The sequence below is a fragment of the Myotis nattereri genome (assembly GCF_964212035.1).
Source record: "Myotis nattereri genome assembly, chromosome: 8".
NCBI lineage: Eukaryota > Metazoa > Chordata > Mammalia > Chiroptera > Vespertilionidae > Myotis > Myotis nattereri.
In genome coordinates this window covers 74,046,013-74,060,172 of record NC_138083.1, presented here as the reverse complement: position 1 = coordinate 74,060,172, position 14,160 = coordinate 74,046,013, and positions in this window count along the sequence as shown.

The window sequence follows — 14,160 nt, the reverse complement described above, 5'->3', positions numbered from 1 at the left end:
ATATGTTGTCTTGTGTGACTCAAAATTTGGAATGGAAATTTGGAAATATTGATCTAGGGAGTGGCCTACTTCTTTATTTGAAATTCCCCCTTTTTCCCTTCATACACACACCCTGTCCCCAGCACTAGATCAAAAAAAGCACCCAATCTGTTCTCTCAATGCTTAATAAAGAATCTGATATACAGTAGGTGTTTCATAATTATTTTTGATAAATGAATAAATGGCTTGTGGCCTGAACCAGAAATAACCTTTGAGCTCTCTCTTCCCTGCTATGGCTGAGTAATGCAAGGGTGTACTCACACTGGTTCAATCCACTCTCAATTTCCCAAAGGAAATTTTTTCCCTAATTTAATAGTTTTAAAAATTTAGATATAATTCAATACCATAAAATTCAACCTTTTAAAGCATACAATTCCATGGCTCTAGTATATTCACAAATTTATGAAACCATCTAATTCCTCTACCTAATTTCAGAACATTTTCATCATCCTGAGAAAGAGCCTCAAATCAGTCACTCCTGATTCCTACCTCTCCCTGGGTGATTCCTACCTCTCCCTGGGTGGCAACCACTAGTCCATTTCCTGTCTCTGGATTTGCCTCTTCTGAACACTTTAGGTAAATGGAATCATACAATGTGTGGCCCTTTGTGTCTGCCTTCATTCACTTACCAGTGGTCGGCAAACTCATTAGTCAACAGAGCCAAATATCAACAGTACAACGATTGAAATTTCTTTTGAGAGCCAAATTTTTTAAACTTAAACTATATAGGTAGGTACATTGTTATTAACTTAATTAGGGTACTCCTAAGTCTTAGGAAGAGCCACACTCAAGGAGCCAAAGAGCCACATTTGGCTCACGAGCTGCAGTTTGCTGACCACAGACTTAGCCTAATGTCTTCAAAGTTCACCCATGTTGCACCATATACCAGTACTCCACTTTTTTTATGGCTGAATAATACACCTTTGTATGATATCCCACATTTTGTTTATCCACTCACCAGTGAAGGACCTTTGGATTATTTCTACATTTTGGCTGTTATGAATATGCTGCACTGTTCTAGCATGTTCAGAGTAGTTAGAAAGAGTGAACAGGTGCCCCTCAGTTTACAGAAGGCTGATGGGGTAGCTGGCCTAACCAAGCAGTGAGTCACTTTCCTTTCGATTTCCTTTACAAACTGATGGATGTTTTGCTTCTAAGTAGATGGGCCTATTAACGCAGCAAAATCTCACTTAAAATATAGTGAACTTTTCTTTTTAATCAACTCATAGCTAAAGGAAAACTAGAACAAATCCAATGAGACTGCAGCTCATTTTATAGACAGCTGCACTAAAAATCTCAGGATCTGGGTTTCCCTCAGTCGGAACAGGTGGTTAGGAATCCTGCACAACCCTGGTGGGGATAATTTGTTCTTTTTAAAAGCAGGATACAGGAAGAGGGAAAAGACATTTGTTGATTGCACCAGTGACTTCAATGACATTTCAGTGCCCTCATTTCATCCAGTTTTCAGTTTCTAACGACTCCTGAACACAAGTCATTTTGATAATACGAAGATTCTCATTCTGAGTTTATGAATTTTTGAATAGATCTCTCTTGGACTCAAATTATCAATATTTAGGTCTTCCTAACTCTGAGCACATGTTTCCCCGTGCCAACTCAAGTTAGCATCTCATCTGTCTCCCTCCCTCCTCTGCCAAATATGGCAAGTTTTGTCTCTTTGGTTAGTGTAGCATTCCGTGAGGTTTGAGCTCAGTCATTGCATCTTCTCTCTCCCTGAGGCTGCGGCCTCCACACTGATCTAGGACACAAGCCTTCATGGTCATGGATAGAGACTGGTGGGTGGACATGAGGTTGAATGTTTGGGGCCCAGCGTATAAAGTTCATGGGCACGCACCACTTTTGTCCGATTCCATGTTTGAGAGTGCAAAATTGCACGAGCAAACCAAGCTGCCCACAACTGGCTAATTGCAGAGGCAATCACCGCCCCGGCTCCTTCCAAATGAGCAGGGAGCAGCTAATTGTGCTTACAATTGGCTGATTGAGCTCACAGTCAGTAAATTGCTGCTGCAACTGTGTGTGCATACAATTTTGCACCTGGGAGTAATCGTGGGCGATAGGGTCTAACACACTTTGAAAGCACATTAAACACGACAACATCCAAGAAATCCAACACCATCCAGCCTGTGTGAAGAATTTGAGCTGGGTAGGGGAGACATCCTTCTTAAATTGGGGTTGGGGTATCTGAGGCAACACCCCAGAATACCTGTTACAACCTACAGCTCTGGTTGCACCACATCATATATCTCTTGCCTCACACTCTGAGCTCACTGCTCAGCCAGTGAAACATCCCAGTAGCAGGAAGGGTTGCAGAGTGTAGTGCTTGGCATGTGAGCTCTGAACTCAGGATACCTTGGTTCAAACTTGAGCTCTTCCACCTCACTGCTGGGTTACTTGGCAAGCTTCAGTTTTTGTCAAGTGGTGATGACGATAAAAGCACCTGTGACACGGGGTTGCTGGGTGGATTATGTTAGAAAACTGTGAGTACGTAATATTTACTCATTTAATGTTTTCTTTTTTAACTCAGAGTGTCAGTCAAAATTTGGACATGACTTAAGGCCCCACGGAGTATCTCACACTGATTTTGAAGACAATTGTTAACACACTGGCGTTAGCATCAAAGAGATTTTTGTTTTTCTCCTTATCTACTACCCTTCTATGGCCAAGTTGCTTGATTTCTCTAAACCTGAAAAATGGAGATGAAAATCTTATCTACCTCATAGGTCGGTAGGTATTCCTACCTCATAGCGCCATTCTGAGACTAAATGAAACCATCTATGTGAAAGGTTAACACTTTGTAAGCTCTTATTGTCACTGTAAAGCTGTGTGAGAGCAGGATGGCACAGGGCCTCGCATAGTGGAGACTTTGAGCTGAAACTATTATGTCACTCATACCCCCGGCTCATCAAGCTCCTACCCACTGCCTTGACAGAATGAATCCTTTTAGATAGGAAGGAGGTGTGTGAGCTCCAAGGCAAATTGTCTTGCTTGGGACCCTCCCAAATCTACATGAGGAGGCACGTAAGTTTTGAGCCCAGAGAGACATGAGACCCTGGCTCATTTTTTTGGTCCCTGAGAGAGATGGTTTTATAGGGTTCTTATTCTCAGCAAGAAAAAAAAGAGATAAGGACAAGCTTTGGCAGGATCCGGAAATTAATCCAGGGGAGGCAGACATTGTGTCTCTAAATGTAATTGAATCTCCCTGGTGTCTGGTGGGGGTGAGGGATGGAGCACAGACCTTCTGACTTACAGTCTGTGGAGTGGGGGTGGAGGATGGAGGGAAGATATGGGAGGGGGTGTTGCTGCAGACTAAGCAAGCAGTTCCTTGAGTACTTTCTACCCTTGGACCCAACCTCCTTCCCTTTCCTCTTTAGGATTGCCACCACTCATCCTGTCCCTTTGGGTGTTTCTGGCCCCTGATACCACTACAGTGTAGGGCACACACTCCCTTTGTCTTGCTGTCCAAGAATATACCACAGGACTCTGTGGTAAAATGGGCATTACTGCTGATCTCTGCAGGGATGTAGATAGGGATGGAGGGCCAAGATTTTAGAATCCTAGATTTCTCATCAGCTTTGCTGTTTGTTTCCAACTCTCACACCAAGGTATTGGTTTGCTAAGGCTGCCGTAGCAAAGCACTGCAGCCTGAGTGGCTTTAACAGCAGAAGTTTACTCCTCGCTGTTCTGAAGGCTAGAAGGCCAAGATCAAGGTGCCATGAGGTAGGGTTTCTCCTGAGACTTCTCTCCCTGGCGGCCGATGGCCACCTTCTCCCTCTGTCCTCACGTGATTTTTCCTCTGTGTGCACACACCCCTGGTATCTCTCTCTGTGTTCAAATTTCCTGTTCTTATAAAGACACCAATCTGGTTGGATTAGGACCAACCTTAAAGATTTCATTTTAACTCAATCAGCACTTTAATCTTTATCTCCAAATATGGTTATATTCTGAGGTATTGAGGGTTAAGGTTTCAACTTATGAATTTTGGGGAGTATATAATTCAGCCCATTACACACGGGATTCTCAGAATTCTCCAGAAATATTCTCTCCTTAGGGATGACACCAACTGAACGCAGATCCCAGTTCAGCCACTGATTAGTTGCATGACCTCCTTAGGCAAGGCACACAACTGAGCTTTACAGCTAGAGCAGTGGTTCTCAACCTGTGGGTCGCGACCCCTTTGGGGGTCAAACGACCCTTTCACAGGGGTCGCCTAAGACCTTCGGAAAACACATATATAATTACATATTGTTTTTGTGATTAATCACTATGCTTTAATTATGTTCAATTTGTAACAATGAAATTGGGGGTCACCACAACATGAGGAACTGTATTAAAGGGTTGCGGCATTAGGAAGGTTGAGAACAACTGAGCTAGAGTGATCCCATGTTTCAATTTGTCCAGGACTTTTCTGTTTATTTCTGTTGACCCAATGTAATTACAAAAGCACCCTCTTTCACACTTAAGTATCCTTGTTTAGATAATACATTAAATGGTCACTCTTTTTACTTTGAGGCCTAAATCGCAAGGTACTCAGGGTTTTCAGGGCCTGCTGGAGAAGTACCCGTCAGACTCCCTGGTACTTAGTAAGTGTACTGTCCCTTTTGCTTTCACCTTCCCATCCCCCAGCCCAATTCTCTTGGTCAGGCAGGCTCATTTTTCACGAGGAACCCTTTGCCTAGGATGCAGCCAGGCGACGATGCCAGCCGGGTAGACCAGTAAGCATGTACAGTGTTCATCCAAGCCCACTTGTGCCACATGTAACTGGCATTTTAAGGGCCTCAAAATTGGGTGAGAGCCAAGTTAATGGGCCTCTGCCAACCTAGAAAATTGTTCAGCTCCACCATCAGCAGTTGGCAGTGCACCTGAATGAATTAAGTTTCCTTGGCTGTAAGCATCAGAAACAGTGACTTGATTAAGTGGAAGGAAGTGGGGAAAGAACCTAATTATAAAGGTAGTTCACAGACTCAAACGAAAAATTAAGCCACCAAACCTAAGAAAAAAAGAAACCATAGTGATTCCTGTGATCTTTGGTTTAGGGATGAATGAGATGTTATATATATATTTTTTTCCCAGAAATTAAAACTTATATGTATAAACAGAAATAATAAGTCAAGTATTAATGTTCCCCCACCCAGATTTAACAAATTATTCATTTTGCTATATTTGCTGGTGGTGGAGTTTTTGTTTTATTATTATTTTTGTTGTTTTGCTCTTTTTTTGTATGGCTAAATAAATGAAACAAAAGCTACTTGATTTCCCAGGCTGCAGAGCCCTTCTCCTCGCCACTGTTTAGAGGTGAACAGCACTGTGAGTCCATGCATCCCTCCAGGGTTCCTGATGGATGCGTCTCCATAACCAATGTGGCACACAGTCGCTATGCTGGCTCTGCTGGCAGTGTAACTCATCTCCCTGGAGACACACTCCCGGGAGAGTGTCTGATGGACATGACTGTGTCACTTGCCTACTCTCAGGGCTACATTATGACTTTCAGGGACCCGAGGCAATTTTGCTTTCGTGGGTCTTGCTCTCCATTAAAAAAGTATTAAAAAGTATATTTTTATTGTGTTGGTATAAAGATGAATATAATATGGGCTGGTTTATATTCATTTTTTTCCTGATTTTCACAGAAGTCAAAAATTTTCCCTCGTCTCCTAAAAATATTGTGGGCACTAGGCACCATGCCTGATGTGGTCAAGGAAGAATTTAGCCATACCCATTTTCAAGGTCATTCAGGGAAAAGACAAGGCTCCTGATTGGCATTCCCAATAGAATCACATGAAGGCCTGTTTCTCTGACATGGTTACACTGAAAAGGTAAAATCAGGAGCCTTCCATTGTACGTCCTTTTTTTTTTTTTTTTTTAAATATATATATTTTATTTATTTTTCACAGAGAGGAAGGGAGAGGGATAGAGAGTTAGAAACATCGATGAGAGAGAAACATCAATCAGCTGCCTCTTGCACACCCCCGACTGGGGATGTGCCTGCAACCAAGGTACATGCCCTTGCCGGAATCGAACCTGGGACCTTCCAGCCCGCAGGGCGACGCTCCATCCACTGAGCCAAACCGGTCAGGGCCATTGTACGTCCTTTAGGGTTCCTCAGTGGCTAGAGCCCAAGATCCAGGTGTAGACACAGACAGTCCTGCTATATCACAGGCCCAAACCTTTCTTAGAGATTCCTCCACTTCCATCCCTTGAGCAGATGCCAGCTTGGGTGAAGCTTTTGGAGGGGCTCATCCACCCACCTGGGACTTTCAAGCATCCTTGGGCACCGGTGGTTACTCTAAGAACTTGTCCCTGAAACTCCAGCTGCAGAAGCCCTTCTCCCCTTCACTTTTGTAGGTTTCTTCACTTGTTCATTTAAGAAACAAGGACTGCCGCTCTGCTCTTTCAGGCATTCTGTTAGGTCTCTGAGAGTTCAGAGGTGAACGATGCCATGCCTGTGCCCTGAAGGAGATCACAGTCTCCAGCAGAAACAGACAACTGGTTGAAGTACCTATGGTACCATGTCATGAGGACTCAGGGATGTCTAGAGGGCATTCTTAGTTCTTCCTGTCTCAGAGAAGGAGCTTCACACTGCCCTGTTCCTTCTGGCCAGCCCTCCTTCATCTCATCTTTGGGAGGCCATTTTGCTAGCACCTAGCCTATATCCCTTGACTTCTTATTCATCAAGCAATAAACTGTATCTTGTCAATTCTATGATGCACGTATTTTAAAAGCCATTTAACATATCTGAAAATGGTTTGTGATTGATGGCTCCTCACAAGCACTATTGGCTAGGTGGCAGTTGTGACATAATTGTTGTCATTGACATGAGTGAACTTGGCCTGAAAAGTTTTTGTTGGTATTTTCTGATAAGATCAAGAGAGTGTCTGCAAGTAACTTGCAGAATGGGGGTCAGCAACCTGGAAGAATACCCCAGAGACTAGCTCTTAACCGGTAATACTGCATATAATTTTTTATGTGTGCTGAAAGCGATAAAATAAATCTAAAAGAGCTTTTTAATAATTGGAAAATAAAATTTCTAAGGCATAAGGAAATACTGTGTCATGATTTAAGTGATAGAATTTTTTTTCTCTCTGAATAGAGCATAAAATAATAATGTCTTTAATCAATGGTGACTTAGATTTGATGAAATAAGTCATATCTACAAATGTCCTAAGGGCTCCATGGGGATCACTGTGTTTTCAACACATAGCATAGTGCCTGGTCTGCAGTAGAGTCTCAATATATATATATGTGCTGACAGTTTAACATTATTATTTAAGTATTATTTAAAATAACATGTACACAAGAATGAAGGAAGGGGTAACAATGTACCTGTAACAGACCTATTTCCCACACTATGACTTTAATTGCAAATATCAGAGGGCATTTTCCTGAGAGCAGGGTTGATAAACTTTCTCTGTAAAGGGCCAAGTTGTAAATATTTTAGGTTTTCCAGACCATACAGTGTTTGTCACAACTACTCAACTCTGCTGTTTTAATGAGAAAGCAGCCATTGACGATGTGCAAATACAGGGGTGTGGCTCTGTTGCAATACAGCTTTATTTACAAAAACAGGCAGCAGGCAGAATTTGACCAATGGGTCTTTGCTAAAAGCAGTGATTTTCAAACTTGAGATTGTACAACAATGACCAAATAAACTTGTTAAGTATTAGATTCCTGAGCCCACCTCTAGATGGCCCAAATAGAGATGGTGGTCCTCTTTTTGCGAAACACTTCTGTAATATCTTGAAGAATTAGTTACTCTTCAAGGTATTTGTAACTCTTATAGAAACTATTCCTAGAGTATGGGCAAGAGCCTGAACAAGCAGAGGTCAGAATATCTTACCTGGCATGAATATGTTTCCCCTTGATTTGGATGGTGTCTGGGACAGCTACCTACCACTAGAAGTTAAATTAAATTGGGGAGCTGGATAATCTTTTCAAGAAGATAGATGTCTCATCACCCACCTAGAGCAGTGGCCGACAAACTACGGCTCACGAGCCACATGTGGCTCTTTGGCCCGTTGAGTGTGGCTCTTCCACAAAATACCGACTTCTGCGCATGGGCCACAAAGTTTCAATTGCACTGTACGTGCGTGCCCGCATGTGGTATTTTGTGGAAGAGCCACACTCAAGGGGCCAAAGAGCTGCATGTGGCTCACGAGCTGCAGTTTGCCGACCACTGACCTAGGGTAAAGAATAAATCGCTTAAAAAAAAGAAATTATACCCCTTTAGGTTTATGGTATAAAGAAGAGGAGGCTCTTTTCTTTAATTGATGTGGGTCCTTGTGGCCATAACGGGGCTCAGGCTGGCCTTGTGCTCAGAGAAAAAAATCACTGCAGGCCCAGCCTTGTCCACCAATGACAGAGTCCGATGTGGCTGCCACATGTGTATAACTGTGCAGATCCACATCAGGTAAACACTGAATTTAAAAAAACACACAACTAGTCAGACATCTCTTCAATAAGCCTATTAGAATGGTCCTTCCAAAGGAGTGACTTCTTTTTTAGAGAATGGAGTCTTCTTAGATTTGTTTATTTGTTTAAGAGACAAGTAAATGGTTTTGAAATGTCTGTGTGAGATATTAATCTGGTTAATTGTCTTTAAATACATCTTGCCTGGGGATATAAACCTCTTCAATACTACATATAGTCAGGAAAATGCAGGGAATGAGAAAGCATTGGATAATATAATAATGATAACATTTACTTGCTAGGCACAAGGCTAAGAACTTCCCTGCATTGATTTATTCAACTCTTATAGCAACTCTCGAGATAGGTTCTGCAATTGCCCTCCTTTGTACAGAGGACCAGAAGCTCTGAAAGTTTAAGTAGCTATGCAGGGTCACTAGCTAGTAAGCATCAAAACCATGATTTAAACCCAAGCATCCTGACTCTTGATCCTGAAACATTTCTACTTGATGAAACCATTTACTAGGGCAGCATACCAAGAGAGTGGACACACTGTAAGTGTTCAAGGGGAGATAAACAGGATTCACTCACGGATTGGGGGCTACAGGGAGCATGCCCAACTAACCCTGAAGGACATGGACACTAGGATGAGGGTGACCAAAATCTGGCTTCTGTTCACAACGAAGGAGGAATGGCCAGTGAGCAGATGACTGACAGTGTTGCTAAAGGTGGGAAATTGTGTGTCATCCATTTGTGCAAACTAAAATCTCAGGCATTGTGTTTATTAAAATGAAAAACAAAACAAAACAAAAACTAGATCCCAAATGCTGTGAGAATATGGAACAACTGGAACTCTTGTACATTGCTGGTGGGAATGCAAAATTGGTATAGCCACTCTGGTGAACGCTTTGGCTGTTTCTTAGACAGTTGCACACTTATCATGACACCCAGGAATCCCACTATTGCATATTTACTCAAGAGTAATGAAAATACATGTTAACACAAAAACCTGCATATGAATGTTTAAATCACCTTTAATAATTGTCATGCCAGCCCTAACTTGTTTGGTTCAATGGATAGAGAGTCAGCCTGGGGACTCAAGGGTCCCAGGTTCGATTCCGGTCAAGGGCATGTACCTTGGTTGCGGGCACATACCCAATGGGGAGTGTGCAGGAGGCAGCTGATCGATGTTTCTCTCTCATTGATGTTTCTAACTCTCTATCCCTCTCCCTTCCTCTCTGTAAGAAATCAATAAAAAATTAGCTAATAATTGTCATGCCAAATTAGAAAGAACCCAAATATTCTTCAGCTGGTACATGGATAAAAAAGCTGTGGCACATCCATACAATGAAATACTATTCAGCAATGAAAAGGAATCAACACCTGTATACCCAACAACATAGCTGAATCTCAAATGCATTTTGATAAGTACAAAGAGCCAGACTCAAGAGGGGAACCACTATATGATTTTAACTATATGATAACCTAGAAAAGTCAAATATCTGGGAACAAAAAACAGATCAGTGGTTTCCAGGGGCTGGGGGTAGGTTGTCTGTCTACAAAGGGACAAGAGGGAATTTTGGGGATGGGCAGGGTAATGGAGCTGTTCTATATCTTGATTTGATGGTGGTAGTTACACAACTATACATTTGTCAAATTTCATAGAATTGTGCACACATAGGTACATTTTGCTATATAAAAATATATCTTAATAAATTTGACTAAAGTAAAGTCTAACAGAAACTGGGATACAAGATGTAGGCCCATCTCCTGGCCTGTCATCTGAAGTTGCCCAGTTGAGGACACTGGACCGCTGGAGAAGCAAGGTAAAACCTGTACCCTACATGTGATTGGTGGAGGCCTAGTCCAGGCTGGGTCAGCAATGGAAAGGGCTGAGTTTGCTGATGGATGGTGTGAAAAAAGTCCAACAGAAACAGATGTTCTGATAGCAAATGCTCTGGCCAATGTAAGGTATATACAGTGCTGTAAGATAAGGGACAGGGTTGTATCAATGACATATAAACGAGTGAGCTAAGCAGGAGCTCTCCCAGTTGGGGCAATATTTCTACAGGCCAACCAAGTGTGACCATTTCTAACCAGGAAGATGCCTTTGGATGATGAACTATGCACACCATTCAGTACACTGGCTTCTTCATTGTCAGTAAATAGTCTCAATTTGCCCTTCTTTGTAACTGACAAGGATCTATTTTCTCTTTCTTCCGTGTATAAGGAGAGGGACTTGGGAGGCTAAGAGTGATGCTAGTGGGATTTGATGTCACAATCTCCATGATGCAAGTTCCTGATTTCTATCCCCACTACTTCTGGGGCCTCAAGTGAAGCCTCACCCTCAGTTCCCCCCAATGCATAATAAGGAGAAAGTCTTCACTTATTTATGATGGACTCCTGTTACTTGAATGAGAGATGTTCCAATGTAAGTGTTATTACAAGGTCCAATTTACTGCCCAGAAAGAAGCAATCCTGATAGAAATCTTTCATTTAATTAAAATTGATTTTAAAATTGCCTGATCAATAGTGAGTTAAAAATTCATCCTGACTCAGTGGGAGGGGAGAGGTCTCCGAGCAGTCCTGAGTGGAGTGGTTTTGGCTCAAGAGTTGGGCTGTTCGCTGGCCCTGTGTGGTTGGCTGCAGTCTGATGGCCTCCCCTGTGGTCCAGGTGGCCAACCCCTTCTTGAAAGAGCAAGGGTATGTAAAAGAATCAATTCTTACTTTTTTGCTTTTTGAGTAAGAAACTCTTCAAATTGCAACTGGCCATGCTAGTTAAGCTTGAGCCTTTTAATTTACTAAAAACCTAGAAAAACATCTACTTACTTTTTTGACATATTTCCACGAAAACTACCTCCTCCAGATACCGAGGGCCCTCTCCCCATGTGCAGTCACTCAAGCCAGAGAAACAAGCTGTATCCCACCCTCCTGATCCCTTCGCTCTGAACTCTTCAGTTCAACCTTTCCATCTTTGCCCTTTTCCATCCCCACTGCTCCTGTCCTGGGTCAAGCTCCCTTCACCTTTCACCTGGAACATCTTAATAGCTATCTCGCTGGTCTCCTGGCTCTAGTTACCCAACTGTCTTGAGCATTCTCTGTGCTCTTACTTGAGAGATGTCCTTAAGCACAGGTCATCTTGGGTCACCGCTGCTCAAAAATCTTTGGTGACTCCCATTTTCATATGGGATAAAGTCCAAATGCCCCAGTGGACATTCTAAAAGATCCGTGATGAGACCCCTTCCCAGCAGAGTGCCCCCCTCCTCCCTCCTTCCATATGTCTGTGCTCAGCACTCTGAGAAGACAAAGTACTCTTTGGTCTCCGTGGTTATGCTCACACTAGATCCCCTGATCACAACATGCGTTCATTGTCTTGACAAATACTCACGTGGACAATGCTTTGTGCCCAGTCCTGTGCTAGGCAAGGGCGGGAGGTGGGGGGAAGCTGACAGATGAGGTCTCTGCTCTCCTGCAGCTGACATTAAAGTAAGCTATTAAAACAAAGTCAGCAGATAAAGAAACGAAAAAATACAGGTCGTGGTATGTGTTATGGAGTAAATCAATGGAATCCTGTGGCCAAGATAACGCAGGCTGGGGGGTGGGTGAATCCAAGGATGAAGTCAGGTATGGTCTTTTAGAGCCAGAGCCACTTAAACTGAGGCATGAAGGATGAGGAAGTTGTAGATATAAGATGTACAAGAACAATGGGCAGAGGGGACAGTGATTCTAAGAAGCAGAAGTGGGAGAGACATCAGTCAGCTCGGGGAAAGCCATTGCATTTTTTTGATGTGTTTTGTTTTATTTTGTTTTAAACATCAGGAGATGAAGATGGAATATCAAATGCCAGGTCATGTGTGACTATAGGTCATGAAATGGGTTTGAACTGTGTGTCAGTTTCCTGGGGCTGCCATAGCAATGCACTGTGTGGCTTCAAACAATAGAAATTTATGGTGTGACAGTTCTGGAGGATAGTAGCCTGAGATCAAGGTGTTCGCAAGGTCATACCCCCTCCAACGCCTTGAAGGAAGGATCCTAACTTGCCTCTCCAGGCTTCTGGTAACCCCAGGCATTTCTTGGCTCATTGTAGTGTAACTCCAATGTCTGCCTTTGTCTTCAAGGCTGCGGTCTTGCTGTGTCTGTGTCCACATTTCCCCTTTCTTAGTAAGACACTGGTCAAATGAGAGTAAGGCCCACCCTAAGCACCTCATCTTAACTTGATTAAATATGCAAAGAACCTATTTCCAAACACCTTGATTCCACATTCACAGGTTCTAGGAGTTAGGACTGTAGCATACTCTTTTGAGGTATTTCCATAGCACTAAATGATATGGAAAGCTTTTATCCATTGAAAATATATAGAAGAAAGAACAATAAGTTGGGATAAAAATGGTACAATTAATATTCTAGCATTAGATGCACTATGTCTGGTTTTATCTGAAATGCAGAAAAATTTCATGCACAAAGTTGTTAACTACAGAATTATTCATATTATCAAGAGGTTGGAAATAACCAAAGTTTCCAACCACAGGGGAATTGTTAAATACATTATGTCAAATTGTTGTGGCATATAATAGAGTCACTTAAAATGATGTCTGTTATGTTGATAATGTAATGGGGAGATATACAGTAAATGTGTAAACAAATACAGGTCATGAGGTTGTCTATTCAGTGTGAGCTCACATATATTTGGGAGAATTATAAGGGAAGAGCCTGGGTCTTTTCTGAGTGTTAGTAAAAATTATGGGTAATTATTTTCCTTATTTTTTTATTTTTACACATTTCCTAAACTCTCTAGCAAATCAAGGTAAATAATAAATAAAACCTCATAAAATATTCACGTATTTGTTGAATACCTGCCATATCATCATGACCATTTATATGGCACCAAAGGACAGAGCATAAGGCATGCTCATGACTAGAAGGACCCTATAACTTATTTGAAACACCAAAACCAAGCCTATGATAGTAATTCATTAAAAGTTTGAATAATAACAACTTGTTTTAAATGAGCACCTACTGCATGCCAGATATGTTGTAAGTATTTTATCTATGTATTCACCTTGTATGATGGGGATTAACATTACTCCACTTTACAGGTGTGAACACTGAAGCTGAGATAATTAAGCTTAATTCTCTCAGTGGTGAAATGGGATTCCAACCCATGCTTGTTTGGTATCAAAGCTTGTGCTCTTCATGCCATGCAATGTCTATGAACAACTTTCTAGAGAAGACACAAGTTGAAGTTGGCCTTAGAGGTATGATTTAGGAAGACACACAGGAACTACCACAGGGGATGGAACATGCAGGGCACATAAGCAGGTATTTTCTGGAGACTTTTTGGGATGTCCTATGAGGTAGTTACACAGAGAAAAGGGGGGTCTTATCCCTGCCCACTGGGTATGATCATTCAGTGAATGTTTACTGAGTTTCTGCCAATTGCCACACTGTGTGCAAGAAGTCATGGTCCCTCTCATGAAGTTTGCGGGTTAATGGGCTACTGACACCGAATATTAAACAAAGAAATCTGTGATGGAAAAAAAAAACATTCTAGTTGGGGAAAGTGCAATGATGATCAGCAGAAAGAGGCTGGGAACTGACTCTGGAGCCCATCTTAAAGGCTGACTCTCAACTCAACTGGGAACATCTGGGTTCCATTCCAGTTCTATCTCCGGGGAGGTAGTGTCAGAATATAGTTGAATTGCAGGA